Source organism: Anomaloglossus baeobatrachus, chromosome 3 (genome assembly GCF_048569485.1).
Source record: "Anomaloglossus baeobatrachus isolate aAnoBae1 chromosome 3, aAnoBae1.hap1, whole genome shotgun sequence".
Taxonomy (NCBI): Eukaryota; Metazoa; Chordata; class Amphibia; order Anura; family Aromobatidae; genus Anomaloglossus; species Anomaloglossus baeobatrachus.
Genome location: NC_134355.1, coordinates 565,284,779 through 565,310,211, shown reverse-complemented (window position 1 = coordinate 565,310,211; position 25,433 = coordinate 565,284,779). Strand labels below are relative to the sequence as shown.

At 44.1% G+C, this 25,433-nt stretch overlaps 3 long non-coding RNA genes across 3 annotated transcripts; 2 read left to right on the top strand and 1 right to left on the bottom strand.

The window, feature by feature from the left end:
• Window positions 1-3,788: 3,788 nt before the first annotated feature.
• Window positions 3,789-5,138, bottom strand: LOC142295555 (uncharacterized). The gene is made up of 5 exons (XR_012751489.1): window positions 5,074-5,138; window positions 4,876-4,990; window positions 4,665-4,789; window positions 4,443-4,560; window positions 3,789-4,352 (listed from the first exon to the last, which is right to left on the bottom strand). It is a non-coding gene; the product is annotated as an uncharacterized LOC142295555 (long non-coding RNA).
• A 2,813-nt stretch (window positions 5,139-7,951) lies between these two features.
• On the top strand, window positions 7,952-9,861 carry LOC142295554 (uncharacterized). The gene is made up of 6 exons (XR_012751488.1): window positions 7,952-8,117; window positions 8,502-8,579; window positions 8,663-8,777; window positions 8,864-8,988; window positions 9,093-9,210; window positions 9,301-9,861. It is a non-coding gene; the product is annotated as an uncharacterized LOC142295554 (long non-coding RNA).
• A 4,254-nt stretch (window positions 9,862-14,115) lies between these two features.
• LOC142296858 (uncharacterized) lies at window positions 14,116-16,202 on the top strand. Its single transcript, XR_012751714.1, has 6 exons — window positions 14,116-14,394; window positions 14,779-14,856; window positions 14,940-15,054; window positions 15,141-15,265; window positions 15,370-15,487; window positions 15,578-16,202. It is a non-coding gene; the product is annotated as an uncharacterized LOC142296858 (long non-coding RNA).
• The last annotated feature ends 9,231 nt before the right edge of the window (window positions 16,203-25,433 follow it).

The window sequence follows — 25,433 nt, the reverse complement described above, 5'->3', positions numbered from 1 at the left end:
TTCTGTGGATAGGTCTGCCAGCAATCTGACATCCTCACCCAATGGTCTTCTGCAGCTACTCACAAAGATGGCCACACGCTGGACCTCATCTTCACTCGCCTCTGTTCCCTATCTAACCTCTCTAACTCACCTCTCCCCCTGTCTGACCACAACCTACTCACATTCTCTTCCCTCTCTTCTCCAAGTATGCAACCCCCCCTCCACAAATTTTCATACCCTCGCAGAAATATCAAACACATTGATTTACACGCCCTTTCTCAGTCCCTTCTCCCCCTCACAGACATTGCATTTCTACATGATGCAGATGCTGCTGCAACTTTATACAACACTACAATCTCTGCAGCTCTCGAATCAGCTGCCCCCCTCACACACACCAAAACCCGCACAATCAACAGGCAACCCTGGCACACAAGGCAGACTAAAGAACTTAGACGGGCTTCCAGAATTGCTGAGCGCAGATGGAAGAGGTCTCATTCCACTGAGCACTTCATTGCATATAAAGAGTCCCTCACCACTTTCAAGTCCACACTCACTGCTGCAAAACAAACCTACTTCTCATCCCTCATATCTTCTCTCTCTCACAACCCTAAACAGCTATTCAACACTTTCAATTCTCTCCTCCGTCCTCCGGCACCACCTCCCTCTCCTCTCATCTCAGCTGAAGACTTTGCCTCTTTCTTCAAGCGGAAGATTGACAACATCAGAGCAAGCTTTGGCCCACAATCACCACAGCCCCTCATCATAGCTACTCATCCCTCTTCCTCCAAATCCAGCTTCTCCACCATGACAGAAAACAATCTCTCCACTCTACTCTCAAGATCACATCTAACCACCTGTGCACTGGACCCGCTCCCATCGCACCTCATCCCCAACATCACCGCAGTCCTCATCCCAGCCCTAACCCATCTCTTCAACCTATCACTAGCAAGTGGTGTATTCCCTTCATGCTTTAAACATGCCTCTATTACACCCATCCTCAAAAAGCCCTCCCTTGACCCATCCTCTGTGTCAAACTATCGCCCCATATCCCTTCTCCCCTATGCCTCAAAACTACTGGAACAGCATGTCCATCTTGAATTGTCCTCATACCTCTCCTCCTGCTCCCTCTTTGACCGGCTTCAATCTGGCTTCCGACCACATCATTCTACCGAAACTGCCCTAACCAAAGTCACCAATGATCTACTAACCGCCAAAGCCAAGCGACACTACTCTATCCTCCTCCTCCTGGACCTGTCCTCTGCCTTCGACACAGTAGACCATTCCCTCCTACTACAGATTCTCTCATCTCTGGGCATCACAGACTTGGCCCTATCTTGGATCTCCTCATACCTAACCGACCGAACTTTCAGCGTCTCCCATTCTCACACCACTTCCTCAGCTCGCCCCCTATCTGTCGGTGTCCCTCAAGGCTCAGTTCTTGGACCCCTGCTGTTCTCCATCTATACCTTCGGCTTGGGACAGCTCATAGAGTCCCACGGCTTCCAGTATCATCTCTATGCCGATGACACACAGATCTACCTCTCTGGACCTGACATTACCTCTCTACTAACCAAAATACCACAATGTTTGTCTGCTATTTCATCCTTCTTCTCTGCACGATTCCTAAAACTTAACATGGACAAAACAGAGTTTATTGTCTTTCCTCCTCCTCACTCACCTCCTCCAACAAGCCTTTACATCAAACTTGATGGTTGCTCACTCACCCCAGTCTCACAAGCTCGTTGCCTTGGAGTAACCCTCGACTCTGCTCTATCCTTCAAGCCACACATCCAAGCCCTCTTCAACTCATGCCGATTACAACTCAAAAATATCTCCCGGATCCGTGCTTTTCTTAACCAAGAATCTTCAAAAACATTAGTGCATGCCCTCATCATCTCCCGCCTCGACTACTGCAACCTCCTGCTCTCTGGCCTCCCTTCCAACACTCTTGCACCCCTCCAATATATCCTAAACTCTGCAGCCCGCTTAATCCACCTCTCCCCTCGCTACTCCCCAGCCTCGCCACTCTGCCAATCCCTTCACTGGCTTCCCATCGCCCAACGACTCCAGTTCAAAACATTAACCATGACATACAAAGCCATGCACAACCTGTCTCCTCCCTACATCTGTGACCTAGTCTCCCAGTACCTACCTGCACGCAACCTTAGATCCTCACAAGATCTCCTTCTCTGCTCCTCTCTTATTTCCTCTTCCCACAATCGTGTACAAGATTTCTCCCGTGCATCCCCCATACTCTGGAACGCTCTACCTCAGCACATCAGACTCTCCCCTACCGTGGAAAGCTTCAAGAGGAACCTCAAGACCCACCTCTTCCAACAAGCCTACAACCTACAATAGCCCTCAGCCCAGTAGACCACTGCGCAACCAGCTCTGTCCTCACCTATTGTACCATCACCCATTCCCTGTAGACTGTGAGCCCTCGCGGGCAGGGTCCTCTCTCCTCCTATACCAGTCTGTCTTGTACTGTTAATGATTGTTGTACGTATACCCTCTTTCACTTGTAAAGCGCCATGGAATAAATGGCGCTATAATAATAAATAATAATAATAATAATAATAATAATCCTCTAGCATTTCCACAGGTATTCCCAATCTTGCACATTCTGCCTTATCGTTATGTTTGAAGAACTTCTTCCATCTAAGTTTCCTTAGAAATAGCTCCACATCTTTAACCCAATTAAACGGATCAAACCTAGTTGTTGGTACGAAGGATAGACCATAGCTTAATACACGTTTTTCTGTATCCGTAAGTACATGGTGTGACAGGTTAATTACCTGGTGTCCCGCAGGTTCCAATGGGGCTATCTTCTCTTTTGGCTTCGTTGTATCTGATTCCTTAGATTGTATGGGTCTCTGTCCCCTAAAAAAGAGGATGATGGTACTGGAGGGGCTAGTGACGATGTTGGAGGTAACAGAGGGGCAGTGGAGCCCGTCTGATATGTTGGTGCAGTCTGCTGACCAGTCCCCTGTGCCGGCAAGCCAAAGAATGAGGGTAAGGTAGATCGAGGCTGCTCTTGATTCCATGATCTAGGTTTATAATTGGATCTATTCCAATTATTCCTATTTCTAAAGTTTTTCCTACCTCTACTCCTACTTCTATTCTGCTGGCCTTGGAGTTCCGCGTCAGAAAAGTCTGATGAGGAAAGGTCAGCTGACACTCCACCTGTGGGTGCCCCTCCGTTTTTATTACTACCTGAGAAATCTCCCAGATCTCTCAAGAAGTGTTTATGTTTTCTAGTCTTAAGATTCTGTTGATATTTATCAACTGCCAATTGAAGGGCTATTTCTTTATTATCAAAATCAGGGTCTCCCTTAAATTTAAGGGCTTCTTCCCTCAGTGTCTGGAGGTCTTTTGAAGATTTCTCTAGGGTAATTTTCTCCTCCTCCACCAGAATGGTCATTAGCCTTATAGACGAATTGGTCAGTTCCTCTTCCCACTTTTTAATCAGACTATCTGTCCTGGACCGTTCAGCAGGGATCAAATTGATCCTAAGCCCTCTAGGTACAATTCTCTGCTTAATGTATTGTTCAAGCGACTGTACCTCCCACCATGATTTAATGTTTAGTTTATATGCTACCAGGAGGTCCGAAAAAATATTTCTCAAAGTGTTTCTAGTACTATCTAGTCCTACTGGTGTCCTTTCTGAGAACACCTCATCAGCATCGTCCAGCCATTTTGTCGTATTGAGGGGTCCTGATAGGAAGCCCGCCATATAGATTTTCACAAAAACCCAAAAGGTAATATAGAGGTAGTTATTATGCGAAAAAACACCACTAGAACTACTCTCATAAAAATAATTTTAATCATAAATATTAAAAAGGAACATATGTAGTGTTCCTATCTTACAATTTCGTACATCAGATAAACATATATATACAAGTGCAAGTGTCGACCATGGTTAACCCACGCCTGAGCCAAGTTGTAGACAGTGGTTTATAGAGAGGGGGACAGATGTTAGTACGTCGCTGTCCGTCTGGTAGTTGTATAATGTACACTGTGCCTACCTCCTTGTTTGTAGATGTATATATAGATTATACTCCACTACTAAAGTATCTAACTCTCACTGTCCTTGTCAGCCTCCAGCAGGGATAACCACCACCAGAAAAGTGATAAAAGTGCAAACAGATGAACCATAGACAAACAAACAGTGGCAATGCGTTAGCTGTCCAGGGTTCTCATATTAGGCGTAAATTCCCTAATTAGGATTGCTGGATAATATTAGGTAGGAGCCTGGAGTTCCACTATGCTAATGGAACCCCCTGCTCTCCTGACGCGTTTCACCCCCCCTAACGCAGTAAAAAGGGGATCATCAGAGGATTTTTTTGTGTAAGTCACTTCCCATGAAAGGACACCTAGAAAGATGAATGAAAAAAATTGTAAGTATATAGATAATCATACAACTGCATTGTTTTAGGCACATATAGCTATATAGGTACACTCACAAGGGACCAGTCCTCTTAATTAGAGAGCTAATATAGGTGTTCCCTCTTAGTATGTAGTTACATAAGCGGACCATTCAAAAGTCCAGGATAAGGATGACGCTTATTCAGTAGTTGGTCCCTGCAGAGATATGTGGGAAGAAGTGGGCGAGTAATGCCGTATTATTACTGTACTCAGGCAAGGCTTCTCATACATATAAAGATAAATAAAGTCTGGATTTCTACCTGTATATATAGAGATGTAGTGGTATGGACCCTTTTGGTCAGTATATAGGCCGTTTGTTATCCACTATAAATTTTCCAGGAGACGTTTGGTCCTGTGCTAATAATAGGTTGTGAATTCGTCCCTCCTATAGGGATAATAAGATATATGATTATACACGTCCTCCGTTTGTTGTAGAGCGACACACATTTCATGTTTTTTATGTTAAATTACCTCTTGATAGGACCAGAGTGGGTTTCTCAACCTTCAAAGTACTCCGGGAATTAAAAGTATATATAGGTGACCTCCTTTCAGGCAGAAATTTTTAGGATATGACAGACAATATGTCCTGTAAAGGAATAGCATTATTGGTTTACCACCTTTCTTTTAGACCATACATGTGTGTGACTTACTGGTACTAGGGAGGTATACCTGTAAGGGCTGTCAGCGGTGTGTAGATAAAAAAACACCCTACCAAAGGGGGATAAAATGAGTCACCTGCAATTCCTGCAAAAAAACAACATAACACATACTTGTAGTTCTGGTTTCACTATCAGCCCAAGCAGCATATTGGTACCATTTACATGTCTCTATATATATGACAGCTGCATTGTAGTCACTGTCCAAAACAGCAATAGTTTGCCCCTCCTCTCTCATATTGGCATAACAATGGCCAAGCTTGGAGCTGCATACTGTGGCAGGGGTCCCAAAATAATTCTTACGTGTATATGACCGTACATATATAATTATAAAACATATATATATCCAGTGCCACACCAGCTACTTTGTAAATACGGGTGTATGGCTACTAATTAAGGGGCCACTGTCTGCAGAAAAAGGAATCAGTGTACTGAACCTAATCCCCCTCTAATGACTGGTTAGAAAGCATACCTTAGTCCTGGAGCTCTACCAGTAAGGACTGTACGTCCCGAGTGACACACACTCTAACACACTGGGAGCTCCCACTTGGTCCCTGCCGTCTCGGTCTGTGTCTGCTGCCTGGATCGCTAACCTGCATGCTCTGCAGGCCCTTTAATAATGGAGTCCCGGAGGTAAGTTTGCTACGTCCGAAAACCGGAAGTAGCACGTGGCCGGAAATGATGTAATGGCATTTTCATTCCCCTGTCACAGACTAGATCATGTGATACGTACTGGGCGGGGTTCAGGGAAACTACTTCCTCCAGTAATATCTGTAGTGTGGAACGCATATGCGTTCCACAGGCACAGCAGTGTTGGAAATGTGATGATATTACTATGGAACTTGCGTACAATGAGCGATGCATAACGCTGCATAGACGATCTATATATATATATAGACATGTCATCAGTTTCTGGCTTATACTGCAGACCTGATCACATGATCTGTGCTAGATACATGCACAGATGTGTCATCCCTCTTAAGTATGCCAAGCATATATCTAGGGCTTTATAGAGGGGGTTGTAAAATATATATGTGCTAATGCTATCTATATTTGGGGGCATGCATATGATGTGTCATTCTTGGTGGTATGACCAACACATATAGACAGAGGGGGCTTATACTCTAAACGGTGTAGGAAAAACCCATATCAGGGGCAAATTGGTGCTTGCCATATCCAGGGCATTCATTCCTATATATGTATTAAATGAGGTCCCAGTTTCGTGGTGCTCATAACTCTCTAGAGGGATTCCTATCCACTATTCTCTAAAAACCACCTTTCTCCTGACAGTAAAAAAGGGGGTGGAAGGAGCATATAGGTGTATATATACCCTCCCTGAGAAAAGTTAAATTCTTGCCACCATATCCAAAATATAGATTTGTAATTTCTACATTCCAACATATAAGCGTAGATCTAAATACATGCATGTGCTCTTCCATTAGTGCAGTCTCAACAAAGATATATATTTATAAACCATGGTAAAGATGACCATGTGCGGGGCATATAGTAAATGCACAACGCTTGTGCCTATCAGTATCAATCTATTTTCCTAACAACCCTAAGAATGGGGGAGGGGGGTGGGGGTGTGGGGGGGGGGGGCTATGGGGTTTAGATTGTTAGTAGGAACAGTTATGCGCCCCGGACGAAAGGGCTGGACTAGAGGCTAAATAAAGCTATGGAAACTTATGGTCTCATTGAGACCATCAGGGGAGACCGAATCCAGGAGGAAGGTCCATCTTGCCTCCCGCTGTAGTATTTTCCTATCCCAGTCTCCCTTCCTAGCAGGTTTAGGTATAACCTCTATTGCCTGGAATGAGATACTTTTTAAATCTCCTCCATGGGTATTGTTGACATGTCTGGCTATCGCTGTATCCCTTTTGTGCCGGATATCTCCTACATGTTCTCCGATCCTGGTTCTTAATTGTCTTTTAGTCTTTCCCACATATCCCATGGGGCAAGTGCAGGTACAGAGATAGACCAATCCTTCAGTTTTGCAGTTTGCAAAGTCTCTAAGTCTGAATGTTCTGTTAGTTTTATGGTTCAAGAAGGTTTTTGACTGATTAATATAGCGGCATAGGTACACTTCCCACATCTAAACGTACCTACTGGTCTTCTTTCCAGCCAGGTACCAGTGCCTTTAGGCACTGTAAAGTGACTATGGGTTCAATGATCCCTAATGGACTCTCATTTTCTCAGGGAGGGTATATATACACCTATATGCTCCTTCCACCCCCTTTTTTACTGTCAGGAGAAAGGTGGTTTTTAGAGAATAGTGGATAGGAATCCCTCTAGAGAGTTATGAGCACCACGAAACTGGGACCTCATTTAATACATATATAGGAATGAATGCCCTGGATATGGCAAGCACCAATTTGCCCCTGATATGGGTTTTTCCTACACCGTTTAGAGTATAAGCCCCCTCTGTCTATATGTGTTGGTCATACCACCAAGAATGACACATCATATGCATGCCCCCAAATATAGATAGCATTAGCACATATATATTTTACAACCCCCTCTATAAAGCCCTAGATATATGCTTGGCATACTTAAGAGGGATGACACATCTGTGCATGTATCTAGCACAGATCATGTGATCAGGTCTGCAGTATAAGCCAGAAACTGATGACATGTCTATATATATATAGATCGTCTATGCAGCGTTATGCATCGCTCATTGTACGCAAGTTCCATAGTAATATCATCACATTTCCAACACTGCTGTGCCTGTGGAACGCATATGCGTTCCACACTACAGATATTACTGGAGGAAGTAGTTTCCCTGAACCCCGCCCAGTACGTATCACATGATCTAGTCTGTGACAGGGGAATGAAAATGCCATTACATCATTTCCGGCCACGTGCTACTTCCGGTTTTCGGACGTAGCAAACTTACCTCCGGGACTCCATTATTAAAGGGCCTGCAGAGCATGCAGGTTAGCGATCCAGGCAGCAGACACAGACCGAGACGGCAGGGACCAAGTGGGAGCTCCCAGTGTGTTAGAGTGTGTGTCACTCGGGACGCACAGTCCTTACTGGTAGAGCTCCAGGACTAAGGTATGCTTTCTAACCAGTCATTAGAGGGGGATTAGGTTCAGTACACTGATTCCTTTTTCTGCAGACAGTGGCCCCTTAATTAGTAGCCATACACCCGTATTTACAAAGTAGCTGGTGTGGCACTGGATATATATATGTTTTATAATTATATATGTACGGTCATATACACGTAAGAATTATTTTGGGACCCCTGCCACAGTATGCAGCTCCAAGCTTGGCCATTGTTATGCCAATATGAGAGAGGAGGGGCAAACTATTGCTGTTTTGGACAGTGACTACAATGCAGCTGTCATATATATAGAGACATGTAAATGGTACCAATATGCTGCTTGGGCTGATAGTGAAACCAGAACTACAAGTATGTGTTATGTTGTTTTTTTGCAGGAATTGCAGGAGGTGACTCATTTTATCCCCCTTTGGTAGGGTGTTTTTTTATCTACACACCGCTGACAGCCCTTACAGGTATACCTCCCTAGTACCAGTAAGTCACACACATGTATGGTCTAAAAGAAAGGTGGTAAACCAATAATGCTATTCCTTTACAGGACATATTGTCTGTCATATCCTAAAAATTTCTGCCTGAAAGGAGGTCACCTATATATACTTTTAATTCCCGGAGTACTTTGAAGGTTGAGAAACCCACTCTGGTCCTATCAAGAGGTAATTTAACATAAAAAACATGAAATGTGTGTCGCTCTACAACAAACGGAGGACGTGTATAATCATATATCTTATTATCCCTATAGGAGGGACGAATTCACAACCTATTATTAGCACAGGACCAAACGTCTCCTGGAAAATTTATAGTGGATAACAAACGGCCTATATACTGACCAAAAGGGTCCATACCACTACATCTCTATATATACAGGTAGAAATCCAGACTTTATTTATCTTTATATGTATGAGAAGCCTTGCCTGAGTACAGTAATAATACGGCATTACTCGCCCACTTCTTCCCACATATCTCTGCAGGGACCAACTACTGAATAAGCGTCATCCTTATCCTGGACTTTTGAATGGTCCGCTTATGTAACTACATACTAAGAGGGAACACCTATATTAGCTCTCTAATTAAGAGGACTGGTCCCTTGTGAGTGTACCTATATAGCTATATGTGCCTAAAACAATGCAGTTGTATGATTATCTATATACTTACAATTTTTTTCATTCATCTTTCTAGGTGTCCTTTCATGGGAAGTGACTTACACAAAAAAATCCTCTGATGATCCCCTTTTTACTGCGTTAGGGGGGGTGAAACGCGTCAGGAGAGCAGGGGGTTCCATTAGCATAGTGGAACTCCAGGCTCCTACCTAATATTATCCAGCAATCCTAATTAGGGAATTTACGCCTAATATGAGAACCCTGGACAGCTAACGCATTGCCACTGTTTGTTTGTCTATGGTTCATCTGTTTGCACTTTTATCACTTTTCTGGTGGTGGTTATCCCTGCTGGAGGCTGACAAGGACAGTGAGAGTTAGATACTTTAGTAGTGGAGTATAATCTATATATACATCTACAAACAAGGAGGTAGGCACAGTGTACATTATACAACTACCAGACGGACAGCGACGTACTAACATCTGTCCCCCTCTCTATAAACCACTGTCTACAACTTGGCTCAGGCGTGGGTTAACCATGGTCGACACTTGCACTTGTATATATATGTTTATCTGATGTACGAAATTGTAAGATAGGAACACTACATATGTTCCTTTTTAATATTTATGATTAAAATTATTTTTATGAGAGTAGTTCTAGTGGTGGTTTTTCGCATAATAACTACCTCTATATTACCTTTTGGGTTTTTGTGAAAATCTATATGGCGGGCTTCCTATCAGGACCCCTCAATACGACAAAATGGCTGGACGATGCTGATGAGGTGTTCTCAGAAAGGACACCAGTAGGACTAGATAGTACTAGAAACACTTTGAGAAATATTTTTTCGGACCTCCTGGTAGCATATAAACTAAACATTAAATCATGGTGGGAGGTACAGTCGCTTGAACAATACATTAAGCAGAGAATTGTACCTAGAGGGCTTAGGATCAATTTGATCCCTGCTGAACGGTCCAGGACAGATAGTCTGATTAAAAAGTGGGAAGAGGAACTGACCAATTCGTCTATAAGGCTAATGACCATTCTGGTGGAGGAGGAGAAAATTACCCTAGAGAAATCTTCAAAAGACCTCCAGACACTGAGGGAAGAAGCCCTTAAATTTAAGGGAGACCCTGATTTTGATAATAAAGAAATAGCCCTTCAATTGGCAGTTGATAAATATCAACAGAATCTTAAGACTAGAAAACATAAACACTTCTTGAGAGATCTGGGAGATTTCTCAGGTAGTAATAAAAACGGAGGGGCACCCACAGGTGGAGTGTCAGCTGACCTTTCCTCATCAGACTTTTCTGACGCGGAACTCCAAGGCCAGCAGAATAGAAGTAGGAGTAGAGGTAGGAAAAACTTTAGAAATAGGAATAATTGGAATAGATCCAATTATAAACCTAGATCATGGAATCAAGAGCAGCCTCGATCTACCTTACCCTCATTCTTTGGCTTGCCGGCACAGGGGACTGGTCAGCAGACTGCACCAACATATCAGACGGGCTCCACTGCCCCTCTGTTACCTCCAACACCGTCACTAGCCCCTCCAGTACCATCATCCTCTTTTTTAGGGGACAGAGACCCATACAATCTAAGGAATCAGATACAACGAAGCCAAAAGAGAAGATAGCCCCATTGGAACCTGCGGGACACCAGGTAATTAACCTGTCACACCATGTACTTACGGATACAGAAAAACGTGTATTAAGCTATGGTCTATCCTTCGTACCAACAACTAGGTTTGATCCGTTTAATTGGGTTAAAGATGTGGAGCTATTTCTAAGGAAACTTAGATGGAAGAAGTTCTTCAAACATAACGATAAGGCAGAATGTGCAAGATTGGGAATACCTGTGGAAATGCTAGAGGATGTCAGATTGCTGGCAGACCTATCCACAGAAGATAGTAACCAGACAGGTAAAGGCCCATTTACTAACTTGAAACCTAAAAGCACTAGGATGCCCCCGGTGACAGATTGCAGCAGTCTTGATATCTTTTCAAAACTTGTTACCCAAGATCTGTGCGCCATTCAACCTAAATTAAGATCCACCAAACCAAACCTAACACTAGGGGAATGGGAAGCACTTATGGGACTGGAAAAAAACAACAATCTCACGATTAAACCATCAGACAAAGGTGGTAATATAGTAATAATGGACACAGACGCCTACCCCATCATGTGTCAAAGGATATTGTCGGACATGACCACCTATGAGACATTACCCGTAGATCCCACAAATGAATATCTAGAAGTGTTGAGAAACATCGTGGAAAGAGCCTTAGACTTGAAGTTAATCTCGGAGAAAGAATCAGACTTTCTTCTCCATAAATTCCCAGTCATTGCCACCTTCTATGCGACCCCAAAAATTCATAAGGGCCTGTCACCCCTAAAAGGTCGTCCCATAGTCTCTGGGATAGACGCACTAGGCCAAAATGCGAGCATCTACTTAGATCAAATCCTTCGTCCATTTGTGGTGAGTTTACCATCATATATCAGAGATACCAATGACTTAATAGCAAAACTGGATGGAATTGTCTTAGAACCAGAGATCATATTGATATCTGTAGACGTAGAACAACTGTACAGTAGCATCCCTCATGACAGAGGCCTGGAAGCAGTCTGGCATTACCTATCGACAAGGGGTAATCACCTCAGTCTGCATAACAAGTTTGTGATTGAAATGTTACAATTTGTATTGACACACAATTACTTCCTTTTTGGGGGTAAGTTTTTCCATCAGACAAGGGGTACAGCCATGGGGAGCCCCTGTGCCCCCACGTATGCCAATATTTTTCTTGGATGGTGGGAGGATAGGTATGTCTTTAAAGAGGAGGATGCTACCTATGGTCCCCACATTAATCTATGGGGGCGGTACATAGATGACGTCCTGATTCTGTGGACAGGGGGGGTCCCCCTCTTCCTACAATTTATGGGACATCTTAACACCAATGATCTAGGACTTAAGTTCACATATGAGATAGGGGGGGACAGTCTAGCATTTTTGGATGTTAAAATAATCAAGAACAGAGATGGTACTTTGAGTACATCCATCTACAGAAAACCAACAGCGACAAACAGTCTCCTTAGATGGGAAAGCCACCATCCGATACCACTCAAGAAAGGCATTCCTAAAGGGCAATTTTTACGCCTGAGACGCAATTGCTCATCACTTGGAGAGTTTGAGATACAGGCTCGTAATATGAAAGAGCGTTTTCATAACAGGGGCTATCCAGCTGTCACTATAGAACAGGCATACCACCATGCCAGGGACAAAAATAGAAGAGATTTACTTAAACACAAACCAAAAGAGGACGTGAGAGACATCACGAGATTGATAGCCACATACGATGATCAAAATGGGAGAGTGATGGAAATCATAAGACGGCATTGGCCCATACTTAAAGCCGACCCTGACATATGTGAACTAATCTCGGATTATCCAAGTGTTACCTTTAGGAGTGGAAAGTCCATTAGGGATCATTTAACCCATAGTCACTTTACAGTGCCTAAAGGCACTGGTACCTGGCTGGAAAGAAGACCAGTAGGTACGTTTAGATGTGGGAAGTGTACCTATTGCCGCTATATTAATCAGTCAAAAACCTTCTTGAACCATAAAACTAACAGAACATTCAGACTTACAGACTTTGCAAACTGCAAAACTGAAGGATTGGTCTATCTCTGTACCTGCACTTGCCCCATGGGATATGTGGGAAAGACTAAAAGACAATTAAGAACCAGGATCGGAGAACACGTAGGAGATATCCGACACAAAAGGGATACAGCGATAGCCAGACATGTCAACAATACCCATGGAGGAGATTTAAAAAGTATCTCATTCCAGGCAATAGAGGTTATACCTAAACCTGCTAGGAAGGGAGACTGGGATAGGAAAATACTACAGCGGGAGGCAAGATGGACCTTCCTCCTGGATTCGGTCTCCCCTGATGGTCTCAATGAGACCATAAGTTTCCATAGCTTTATTTAGCCTCTAGTCCAGCCCTTTCGTCCGGGGCGCATAACTGTTCCTACTAACAATCTAAACCCCATAGCCCCCCCCCCCACACCCCCACCCCCCTCCCCCATTCTTAGGGTTGTTAGGAAAATAGATTGATACTGATAGGCACAAGCGTTGTGCATTTACTATATGCCCCGCACATGGTCATCTTTACCATGGTTTATAAATATATATCTTTGTTGAGACTGCACTAATGGAAGAGCACATGCATGTATTTAGATCTACGCTTATATGTTGGAATGTAGAAATTACAAATCTATATTTTGGATATGGTGGCAAGAATTTAACTTTTCTCAGGGAGGGTATATATACACCTATATGCTCCTTCCACCCCCTTTTTTACTGTCAGGAGAAAGGTGGTTTTTAGAGAATAGTGGATAGGAATCCCTCTAGAGAGTTATGAGCACCACGAAACTGGGACCTCATTTAATACATATATAGGAATGAATGCCCTGGATATGGCAAGCACCAATTTGCCCCTGATATGGGTTTTTCCTACACCGTTTAGAGTATAAGCCCCCTCTGTCTATATGTGTTGGTCATACCACCAAGAATGACACATCATATGCATGCCCCCAAATATAGATAGCATTAGCACATATATATTTTACAACCCCCTCTATAAAGCCCTAGATATATGCTTGGCATACTTAAGAGGGATGACACATCTGTGCATGTATCTAGCACAGATCATGTGATCAGGTCTGCAGTATAAGCCAGAAACTGATGACATGTCTATATATATATAGATCGTCTATGCAGCGTTATGCATCGCTCATTGTACGCAAGTTCCATAGTAATATCATCACATTTCCAACACTGCTGTGCCTGTGGAACGCATATGCGTTCCACACTACAGATATTACTGGAGGAAGTAGTTTCCCTGAACCCCGCCCAGTACGTATCACATGATCTAGTCTGTGACAGGGGAATGAAAATGCCATTACATCATTTCCGGCCACGTGCTACTTCTGGTTTTCGGACGTAGCAAACTTACCTCCGGGACTCCATTATTAAAGGGCCTGCAGAGCATGCAGGTTAGCGATCCAGGCAGCAGACACAGACCGAGACGGCAGGGACCAAGTGGGAGCTCCCAGTGTGTTAGAGTGTGTGTCACTCGGGACGCACAGTCCTTACTGGTAGAGCTCCAGGACTAAGGTATGCTTTCTAACCAGTCATTAGAGGGGGATTAGGTTCAGTACACTGATTCCTTTTTCTGCAGACAGTGGCCCCTTAATTAGTAGCCATACACCCGTATTTACAAAGTAGCTGGTGTGGCACTGGATATATATATGTTTTATAATTATATATGTACGGTCATATACACGTAAGAATTATTTTGGGACCCCTGCCACAGTATGCAGCTCCAAGCTTGGCCATTGTTATGCCAATATGAGAGAGGAGGGGCAAACTATTGCTGTTTTGGACAGTGACTACAATGCAGCTGTCATATATATAGAGACATGTAAATGGTACCAATATGCTGCTTGGGCTGATAGTGAAACCAGAACTACAAGTATGTGTTATGTTGTTTTTTTGCAGGAATTGCAGGAGGTGACTCATTTTATCCCCCTTTGGTAGGGTGTTTTTTTATCTACACACCGCTGACAGCCCTTACAGGTATACCTCCCTAGTACCAGTAAGTCACACACATGTATGGTCTAAAAGAAAGGTGGTAAACCAATAATGCTATTCCTTTACAGGACATATTGTCTGTCATATCCTAAAAATTTCTGCCTGAAAGGAGGTCACCTATATATACTTTTAATTCCCGGAGTACTTTGAAGGTTGAGAAACCCACTCTGGTCCTATCAAGAGGTAATTTAACATAAAAAACATGAAATGTGTGTCGCTCTACAACAAACGGAGGACGTGTATAATCATATATCTTATTATCCCTATAGGAGGGACGAATTCACAACCTATTATTAGCACAGGACCAAACGTCTCCTGGAAAATTTATAGTGGATAACAAACGGCCTATATACTGACCAAAAGGGTCCATACCACTACATCTCTATATATACAGGTAGAAATCCAGACTTTATTTATCTTTATATGTATGAGAAGCCTTGCCTGAGTACAGTAATAATACGGCATTACTCGCCCACTTCTTCCCACATATCTCTGCAGGGACCAACTACTGAATAAGCGTCATCCTTATCCTGGACTTTTGAATGGTCCGCTTATGTAACTACATACTAAGAGGGAACACCTATATTAGCTCTCTAATTAAGAGGACTGGTCCCTTGTGAGTGTACCTATATAGCTATATGTGCCTAAAACAATGCAGTTGTATGATTATCTATATACTTACAATTTTTTTCATTCATCTTTCTAGGTGTCCTTTCATGGGAAGTGACTTACACAAAAAAATCCTCTGATGATCCCCTTTTTACTGCGTTAGGGGGGGTGAAACGCGTCAGGAGAGCAGGGGGATCCATTAGCATAGTGGAACTCCAGGCTCCTACCTAATATTATCCAGCAATCCTAATTAGGGAATTTACGCCTAATATGAGAACCCTGGACAGCTAACGCATTGCCACTGTTTGTTTGTCTATGGTTCATCTGTTTGCACTTTTATCACTTTTCTGGTGGTGGTTATCCCTGCTGGAGGCTGACAAGGACAGTGAGAGTTAGATACTTTAGTAGTGGAGTATAATCTATATATACATCTACAAACAAGGAGGTAGGCACAGTGTACATTATACAACTACCAGACGGACAGCGACGTACTAACATCTGTCCCCCTCTCTATAAACCACTGTCTACAACTTGGCTCAGGCGTGGGTTAACCATGGTCGACACTTGCACTTGTATATATATGTTTATCTGATGTACGAAATTGTAAGATAGGAACACTACATATGTTCCTTTTTAATATTTATGATTAAAATTATTTTTATGAGAGTAGTTCTAGTGGTGGTTTTTTGAACCTAGAGTGTACCAGTCATCAGCTCCCGATATTCAGCGGTTTTTTGGAAGTCCATCCAATCCACCCAAGTGGCTCAAAATTTCATGGAAGATTCATGCATGAAAGAAGTCAGATCATTGACCTGATATCTACTGGGGACTTGTAGGTGGCAAATAAGTCTTCCACCAGTCTGGAATGCAGGCTTTAGAAGCAACTATTAGAAATTTCATCAGTGAGGGTTTGTATAATTTTAAGGGAATCCCACAATGATGTAGCAGAAATACGGCGGGGCTGAGTTCCTCTGTTGTAGTAATTTTATATATGGACTCCGAGACTTTCGACCTGAAGGGGTGAATCACCTCACACTCCCAGAAGGTATGAAGAAGTGTGGCTTCCTTCTTACCACATCGCCAAGAAGTAGGGTCTGAGGATGGAAAAATAATATGGAGCCTAGTAGGCACTCTGTACCATCTGGATAAAAGTTTGTAGCTGGCTTCCTGGAATCTGGAGCTGATAGATGAACTGTGCACAAGTGTAAAGATATGCATTCTTTGGTAAGGGGTTCAGCAAAGCTTTCGATGGTTCTGTGATTATGCCTCAATACAATGGGACAAAAAAGTATTTAGTCAGCCACCAATTGTGCAAGTTCTCGCACATAAAAAGATGAGATTTGCCTGTAATTGACATCATTAGTAGACCACAACTATGAGAGACAAAATGAGAAAACAAATCCAGAAAATCACCTTGTCTGATTTGGCAAGATTTTTTTTTTGCGCAAATTATGGTGGTAAATAACTATTTAGTCATCTATAAACATGTGAGATTTCTGGTTCTCACAGACCTGTAATTTCTTATTTAAGAGACTCCTCTGTCCTCTACTCATTACCTGTAGTAATGGCTCCTGTTTGAACTTGTTATCCGTATAAAAGACACCTGTCCACAACCTTAGTCACACTCCAAACTCCACTATGGTGAAGACCAAAAAGCTGTTGAAGGACACCAGAAACAAAATTGTAGCCCTGCACCAGACTGGGAAGACTGAATCTGCAATAGGCAAACAGCTTGGTGTGATGAAATCAACTGTGGGAGCAATAATAGGAAAATGGAAGACATAGAAGACCACTGATAATCTCCATCGATCTGGGGCTCCACACAAGATCTCACCCTGTGGGGTCAAAATGATCACAAGAACGGTGAGCAAAAATCCCAGAACCACCCGGGGGACCTAGTGAATGACCTACATAGAGCTGGGACCACCGTAACAAAGGCTACCATCAGTAACACACTACGCCGCCAGGGACTAAGATCCTGCAGTGCCAGATGAGTTCCCCTGCTTAAGTCAGTACATGTCCAGGCCCGTCTGAAGTTTGCTAGATAGCATTTAGATTATCCAGAAGAGTATTGGGAGAATGTCATATGATCTGATGAAACCAAAGTAGAACTGTTTGGTAAAAACACAACTCGTGTTTCGAAGAGACAGAATGCTGAGTAGCATCCAAAGAACACCATACCTACTGTGAAGCATGGGGGTTGGCAACATCATGCTTTGGGGCTGTTTCTCTGCAAAGGGACAAAGAACAACTGATCCGTGTACATGAAAAAATGAATGGGGCCATGTATCGTGAGATTTTGAGTGCAAACCCCCTTCCATCAGCAAGAGCATTGAAGATGAAACGTAGCTGGGTCTTTCAGCATGATAAGGATCCCAAGCACACCGCCAGCGCAACGAAGGAGTGGCTTTGTAAGAAGCATATGAAGGTCCTGGAGTGGCCTAGCCAGTCTCCAGATCTTAACCCCATAGAAAACCTTTGGAGGGTGTTGAAAGTCTGTGTTGCCCAGCGTCAGGCCATAAACATCACTGCTCTAGAGGAGATCTGCATGGAGGAATGGGCCAACATACCACCAACAGTGTGTGCCAACCTTATGAAGACTTACAGAAAACGTTTGACCTGCCATTGCCAACAAAGGATTTATAACAAAATATTGGATGAACTTGCGCAATTGGTGGCTGACTAAATACTTCCCCCCCACTTTATTTTACCAATTTCAATAGTGCTGCATCCCTTTATAAGACTTGTAACAATTTTTAACTTTTCAGAGACCGTGCTAACTTTTTTTTTGTCCTTTTTGCCTGGGGAAAATAAGCTGATTAATAATTCTGCACACCTTCATATAAGGGTGTTATATCCTTAGGCCGCTTCACCCTCTTTATAGTCTTAGGCCGCTTCACCCTCTTTATATTCTTAGGCCGCTTCACCCTCTTTATATTCTTAGGCCGCTTCACCCTCTTTATATTCTTAGGCCGCTTCACCGTCTTTATACAAATACACATCACCTGATCTGCTACATTCAATAAGCATTCAGCTTCATACAGCTTGGAGTAGGAAAATCTGCATAAAAATGATCTGGTCAAAATACTCTTTTGTCCAATAATTGTCCACACAGTGCAGGTCATGGAGTGGGAAAATGAATGGAGTTAAAAAATGTTGTTTGAGAAAGATGGGATCAGTGATGTGGTCTTGGTCTTTCTACTCCTTTTCTAACATGTGCTTATGTCTGCCATCTTGTGGTGAAGTTGGGTAATGCTGGTGTTTAAACTACGTGAATTACACCACTTGTGTACAAAATTTATGGATCTTATAATTTTCTTTTTTAATTAGTTCCTATGATGCATAATTTTTGGCTGTGTAACAGAAGGTAATTAACATAAGAATTTTGAGGGAAAATTAGCTGCATTGCTCTGTGTGTTCTAGCACCTTCCTATTGATGCCATTTTTAGCTTTTTCACTAATTTGCTGCTGCAGTACCTCTTCTGCACAATAGGACCAAATGGGAAACCTTCCCCCCCCCCACATGCAGTTCAGTAGACCTCGGACGGCCATTACCCTGTCACCCACTCACCAATTGTTCTTTCTTGCAGCAGCACTTTCCTTAGAGGGAATCTGTCAGCAGGTTTCTTCTCCTCCACCTGAAAGCAGTGCTACATGCAGGGGCAGCCATGGCCAAGGCGCATCATCATAATCATCCGTGCCACGCCACTGGTGGCCATAATTCTATACAAATGACTATGGGCTGTGCATTATTCTATATGGATGACTATGGGGGTGCATTATTTTATATGGAGGATTAAAGAATGTGCATTATACTATATGGAGGACTATGGGTTGAGCATTATACTATATGGAGGACTATGGGTTGTGCATTATACCATATGGAGGACTATAGGTTGTGCATTATTCTATATGGAGGACTATGGGTTGTGCATTATTCTATATGGAGGACTATGGGTTGAGCATTATACTATATGGAGGACTATGGGTTGTGCATTATACTATATGGAGGACTATGGGTTGTGCATTATTCTATATGGAGGACTATGGGTTGTGCATTATACTATATGGAGGACTATGGGTTGTGCATTATTCTATATGGAGGACTATGGGTTGTGCATTATTCTATATGGAGGACTATGGGTTGTGCATTATTCTATATGGAGGACTATGGGTTGTGCATTATTCTATATGGAGGGCTATGGGCTGTACATTATATTATATGGAAGTCTATGGGTTGTGCATTATTTTACTGTATTTGGAAGACTAAAGGGGTACATTATTCTATATGGAGGACTATGGAGTGCATTATTTTATATGAAAGACTATAAGGGGTGCACTATTCTATATTGAGTTCTATAGGATGTGCATTAATCTATATGGAGGGCTATAGGGTGTACATTATAATATATGGAAGACTATATTGGTCGTGCATTATTTGAGGATACATTATCCTATATGGAAAACTATGATGGTGCATTATTCTATATAGAGCAGTAGTATAGTTACTGGGGGGAGTAGAGGATGTGGTTGCCCCGGGCCCCGTGCTCAGAGGGGGCCCACTCGGACCTACAATACTATTAACTGTATCAGTGACACTGTGCCTTTAAATATAGTGGCTTGGCAGCATCACACGGTTTATGATGCACCCACGTCCTATCCCACAGGGCACCTGTTTGCAGAGGATTCCCTGCTGTTCCTCCAGGGTCTGTGGTGCTCAGTGCTGCCTCCGCCCCCCTCTTCTTTTGCTGAATCAGTGATTCCCTCTTGCTGCACACCGAGCTCGGGGCTGCTGGTAAGATGCAAAGAGCATCTAAGATTGTGTGCAATGGGGGAGGGAAGAGATTTACTGTGGTGTCAGGTGGCAGTGTCCATTACTGTGCAGTGTGAGAGCTATATATTATAAGGGCCTGGTAACATGTATGTAATGAGGGGATGTGTGTGTGGGGGGAGAGAGACTATATAAGGGCCTGATAACAGGTATGTAATTAGGGGATGTGTGAGGGGGAGGGGGGATAAATATTATAAGGGCCTGATAAAATGTATGTACTGAGGGGATGAGTGTGTGGGGGTGGAAGAGGGCTATATAATATAAGGGCCTGATAACATGCATGTAATGAGGGGATGAGGTGTGAGGGTGGAGGGGGGCTAAATATTATAAGGGCCTGATAAAATGTATGTACTGAGGGGATGAGTGTGTGGGGGTGGAGGGCGGCTATATAATATAAGGGCCTGATAACATGTATGTAATTAGGGGATGTGTGAGGGGGAGAGGGGCTAAATATTATAAGGGCCTGATAACATGTATGTAATGAGGGGATGTGTGTGTGTGTGTGGGGGGGGAAGGAGGGCTATATAATATAAGGGCCTGATAACATGTATGTAATGAGGGGATGTGTGTGTGTGTGTGTGTGTGTGTGTGTGTGTGGGGGAAGGAGGGCTATATAATATAAGGGCCTGATAGCATGCATGTAATAAGGTAATAAGGGGATGTGTGTGGGGGAGGGGGGCTATATAATATAAGGGCCTGATAGCATGTATGTAATGAAGGGATATGTGTGGGGGGCTATATAATATAATATAAGGGCCTGATAACATGTATGTGCCGCCCCCACGTCAGCAGTCAGGCTGCTCGGATCCAGATCCGCAGTGGCTCGAGGGGTTTCCGGACCCGGGGGTCGCGCGGACACGCAAATAAAAAGGAGACGTATATGTACGGGGATTGTTGTAGATACTTTGTGACGCCACCCACGGTGTGTGGTAATATGGAGTACCACCCCTGCTGTTGGGAGGCACCCAGGGGTGATGGAATGGCAACTGGTTGTTAACCCCTCCGTGGGTAGGGGTGGTTACCCCGAGGCTTAGTGTCTAGGATACGGGAAGCGATGTAGGCCGGAGGTGGCGTGCTGAGCCGGAATGTTTGTGTACTCACTGCTGAAGAATTGCACACGAGTCTGTTGGTAAACCAAGGTGTCAGTGGCCGGCTGCTGCGTCCGGATGTACTCGGGTCCCACACCTGGCTGGTGTACCAATGTTCCTTCCTCCGGCACTCTAATTTTTCCTCACTTTTGGACGACTCCCTCTGAAACGGGGGAAGTCCACTCCAGGTATATTCTGGTTGGGAGACGTGCCCGTGAAAACTGACCCTTGGGATTTCAGTGGGTGTTTGCGGATACCCTATCTTCCGCGTTGGCCTGCCGTTTCGCTCTATCTGGGCTAACACTTCTGGAGCTAGGCTTGAAACCTGCTCCCGGCCTGGAGAATTAGAGAAGGGGCTTGCAACCGTTTTCTAACTAGAGTCCAGGTACCCCGCCTGTGCACGGTTTCGGGACCGGATCTCCGCAGTCTGTACCAGCGGGCTCCAACCCTGTCCCGGTCCACTCTGGATCTCCCGCGCCCGTACTTCCGTCGCCTTTGGACACGGTCCACTGCCTGCCACCTAACCAGTAGACCAGGGCCACTACCCTCGCTACCCTCCACTAGGCACAGCCTTGACCTCCACCTTCTACTCGAACTTGACTTAGACTACTCTGTTCCTGCCCCCGGATCCTCAAGACGCCTAGGTGGGCGCTCCCAATCCGCCTGGTACCGCCCACTGGTGTGTCCTTCCTATCCTGGGGGGGTGGCTAGGATTTTGTGGCTGATGGAACCCAGTGTGGGATGGTGTTATGTGGGGTGTAGTAGTCTTCTGTGACCACCTGGTGGTGCCAGGGCGTCACATGTATATAATGAGGGGGTGTGTGTGGGTGAGGGTGGCTATATATTATAAGGGCCTAATAACATGTATGTAATGAGGGTGTGTGTGGGGGGGGGGGGCTATATATTATAAGGGCCTGATAACATGCATATAATGAGGTGATGTGTGGGGGCCTATTAGACTGTGCACTCTTATTGTCTGTACTCTGACTTGGTGTGCCACTGTATACTTACTTTGTGCTGCTGGTGGATGTTATGGTGTCTGGAAGGAAATTTTTAAAGTACTTTTAGAAAAGTTTTGTGCGCCCACCATTATTTGCAAGCACTGCCATAACTCTCTTGGGCATGGCGTTCACTAGAGGTTCACAAGAGCCACTGGAGTCCTCTTTCACTCCTTGATAATAATGTCACGGAGCTGGTGGCTCTTAGAGACCTTGCGCTCCTCCAATAACAGATGTCTGGAGGAAAAGCTGTAATAAAACAGAAAATAGTGCTTCCTGGGTGCAGTAGTTAAGTTGAAGAGTGAGTGCTCGTGGTTCAATGCACTCACCTGAAGATACCGAAAACAGGAATATATTGGCGTGAGGACACTTTAATTACAAAAGCAGCTACTACGATCTCGCTGAATAGGAGGCATCCAGTGGGTTCCGAACAGGGAATGAATAAAGGAAGTGAAGGACCTCATCGCAAGTGGCGCACACCGTCTTCACTTCCTTTATTCATTCAACCTCCTAATTGAGCATTCTGCACAGATGCTCAATAGAGTTTAGGTCTGGAGACAGTCCAGCACCTTTACCCTCAGTTTCTTTAGCAAGGCAGTGGTCATCTTGCAGGTATGTTTGGGGTCGTTATTATTTTGGTATACTGCCCTGTGGCCCAGTTTCCAAAGACAGGGGATCATGCTGTGCTTCAGTATGTCTCAGTACATGTTGGCATTCATGGTTCTCTCAATGAACTCTCGTTCCCCACAGCCGGCAGCACTCATGCAGCTGAAGGAGGGAGGTACCGGGCTTTACGGGTACCGTGCTCCTTCACCAAGAGATTCCTGAATGTGTGGATGTACCAGTAAAGAGTGTTTAACACCAAGCTGCCCCTTGGGGACTCTTATGGTTTCCTCTTCCACAGGTGCTGGAGTCGCTGTGAAGAAAATATGCCATACCAGGATTTTCTTAACCAAACTATTTTTACTTGCATTTAAAGAAGTGGTTCACCCATATTTAATATTGGCCACAAGGATATTATGTGGAGAAACAAGGTTTCTCTCAAATACCTTGTGTTGCCAATAGTGCCTGTGAGTGGCGCTATTGCACTCCACTCTTCCCCATTACCTAACCACTGGGCTATATGACCTCGGGGTTCCAGTGATGTCACGTCAACTTCCTGCTCACCTCACATCACTGCGGCCGGCCCCAGTCTCCATGAGTCACTGGGCTGTGGGCAGAGTTTCCCCGCTCGTCACAGCCCAGCGTCGCTCCTGCTTGCAAAGGAGGCATGAGCAGGGAGGTGCTGTGCTGTGATGAGCAGGGAAACTTTGCCCACAGCCCAGTGACTCATGGAGACTGGGGCTGGCCGCGGTGTTTGAGGTGAGCAGGAAGTTGATGTGACATCACCAGATCCTCGAGGCCATGGAGCCCGGGAGTCAGGCGATGGGGAAGAGCAGACTGCAATAGCGCCGCTCACAGGTAATATTCGCAACACAAAGTATTTGAGAGAAACCTTGTTTCTCAACATAATATCGTTGTGGCCAATAATGAATATGAGTGAACCACCCCTTTAACACCTGCATGGCAGACATGGCAATAGGCATCCTCTCTTCCTGACTGCTCTGGCATAAATCTTTGGTACTTCAGTATCATTCCCTCTTTCAACTCCTTGTCTGTTTTATCCTCTGACTCCGGGCCTACAGAAGTGGCCTCAGGATTCAGGACCGGCCCTCGCATATAGGGCCATGTCCTCTCCTTCCCTTGCTCAAATCCACACTGCTCCTAGGCCCTCAACCATGGCCGTACTACTCCCTTTTCTCCTCCCTCAACTACCATTAACCCTATCTCACCTAAAACTCTATCTTCCCCGAGTACCTGTATTAATGCTAAAATAGCTGCTAGATTCTATCTTCATTCTATAACCTATCTCACTAATGCATATAATTTATAAATTCACATTGCTTAATCACACATGTATAAAATGCAAGACAATCATCAATATGTACATTACTGGGGAGTTTGACCACCTCCTACACAGCCCCAAACCATTATACTCCCGCCACCATGCTTGACTGTAGGCAAGACACACTTGTCCTTGTACTCCTCACCTGGCTGCCACCACACACACTTGACACCATCTGAACTAAATAAGTTTTCCAGTAATGTATGTCCTTAGTCCGTTTGTCTTCAGCAAGTGGTTTGCGGGCTTTCTAGTGCATCATGCATCATCTTTAGAAGGAGCTCCCTTCTGGGACAAAAATCATACAGACAGGTTTAATGCAGTGTGAGGTGTATGGTCTGAGCAGTGATAGGTGGAACCTCCCCCCTTTAACATCTGAAGCAATGCTGGCAGCACTCATACGTCTATTTTGAAAAGACAACCTCTGGATATGATGCTGAGCACGTGCACTTAACTTCTTTGGTCTACCATGGCGAGGCCTATTCTGAGTGGAACCTGTCTTGTTAAACCGCTGTATGGTCTTGGCCACCGTGCTGAAGCTCCGTTTCAGGGTGTTGGCAATCTTCATATAGCCTAGGCCATCTTTATGTAGAGCAACAATTCTTTCTTTCAGATCCTCAGAGAATTCATTGACATGAGGAGCCATGTTGAACTTCCAGTGACCAGTATGAGAGAGTGTGTGAGAGATAACACCAAATGTAACCCACCTGCTCCCCAATCACACCTGATACATTAACACAAATGAGTCAGATGACACCAAGGAGTGATGATGGCCAATCAGGAACAATTCTTACTTATAGGGTGTACTCACTTTTGTTGCCAGTGGGTTAAACATTAATGGCTGTGTGTTGACTTTAGAGGGCACCAAATTTACACTGTTATATAAGCTGTACTCTGACTACTGTACATTGTATCATATCTTCAGTGGTGTCCCATGAAAAGATATCATAAAATATTTACAACAAAGTACTCACTTTTGTGATATACTGTATCTATAAATCCAACTGCTTGACCGACGCCAATGTCATGAGATAATTCATTTTATTCTCTTCATCTGTCAATGGTTTTTATGTTATGCATGATCAATGTGTGTG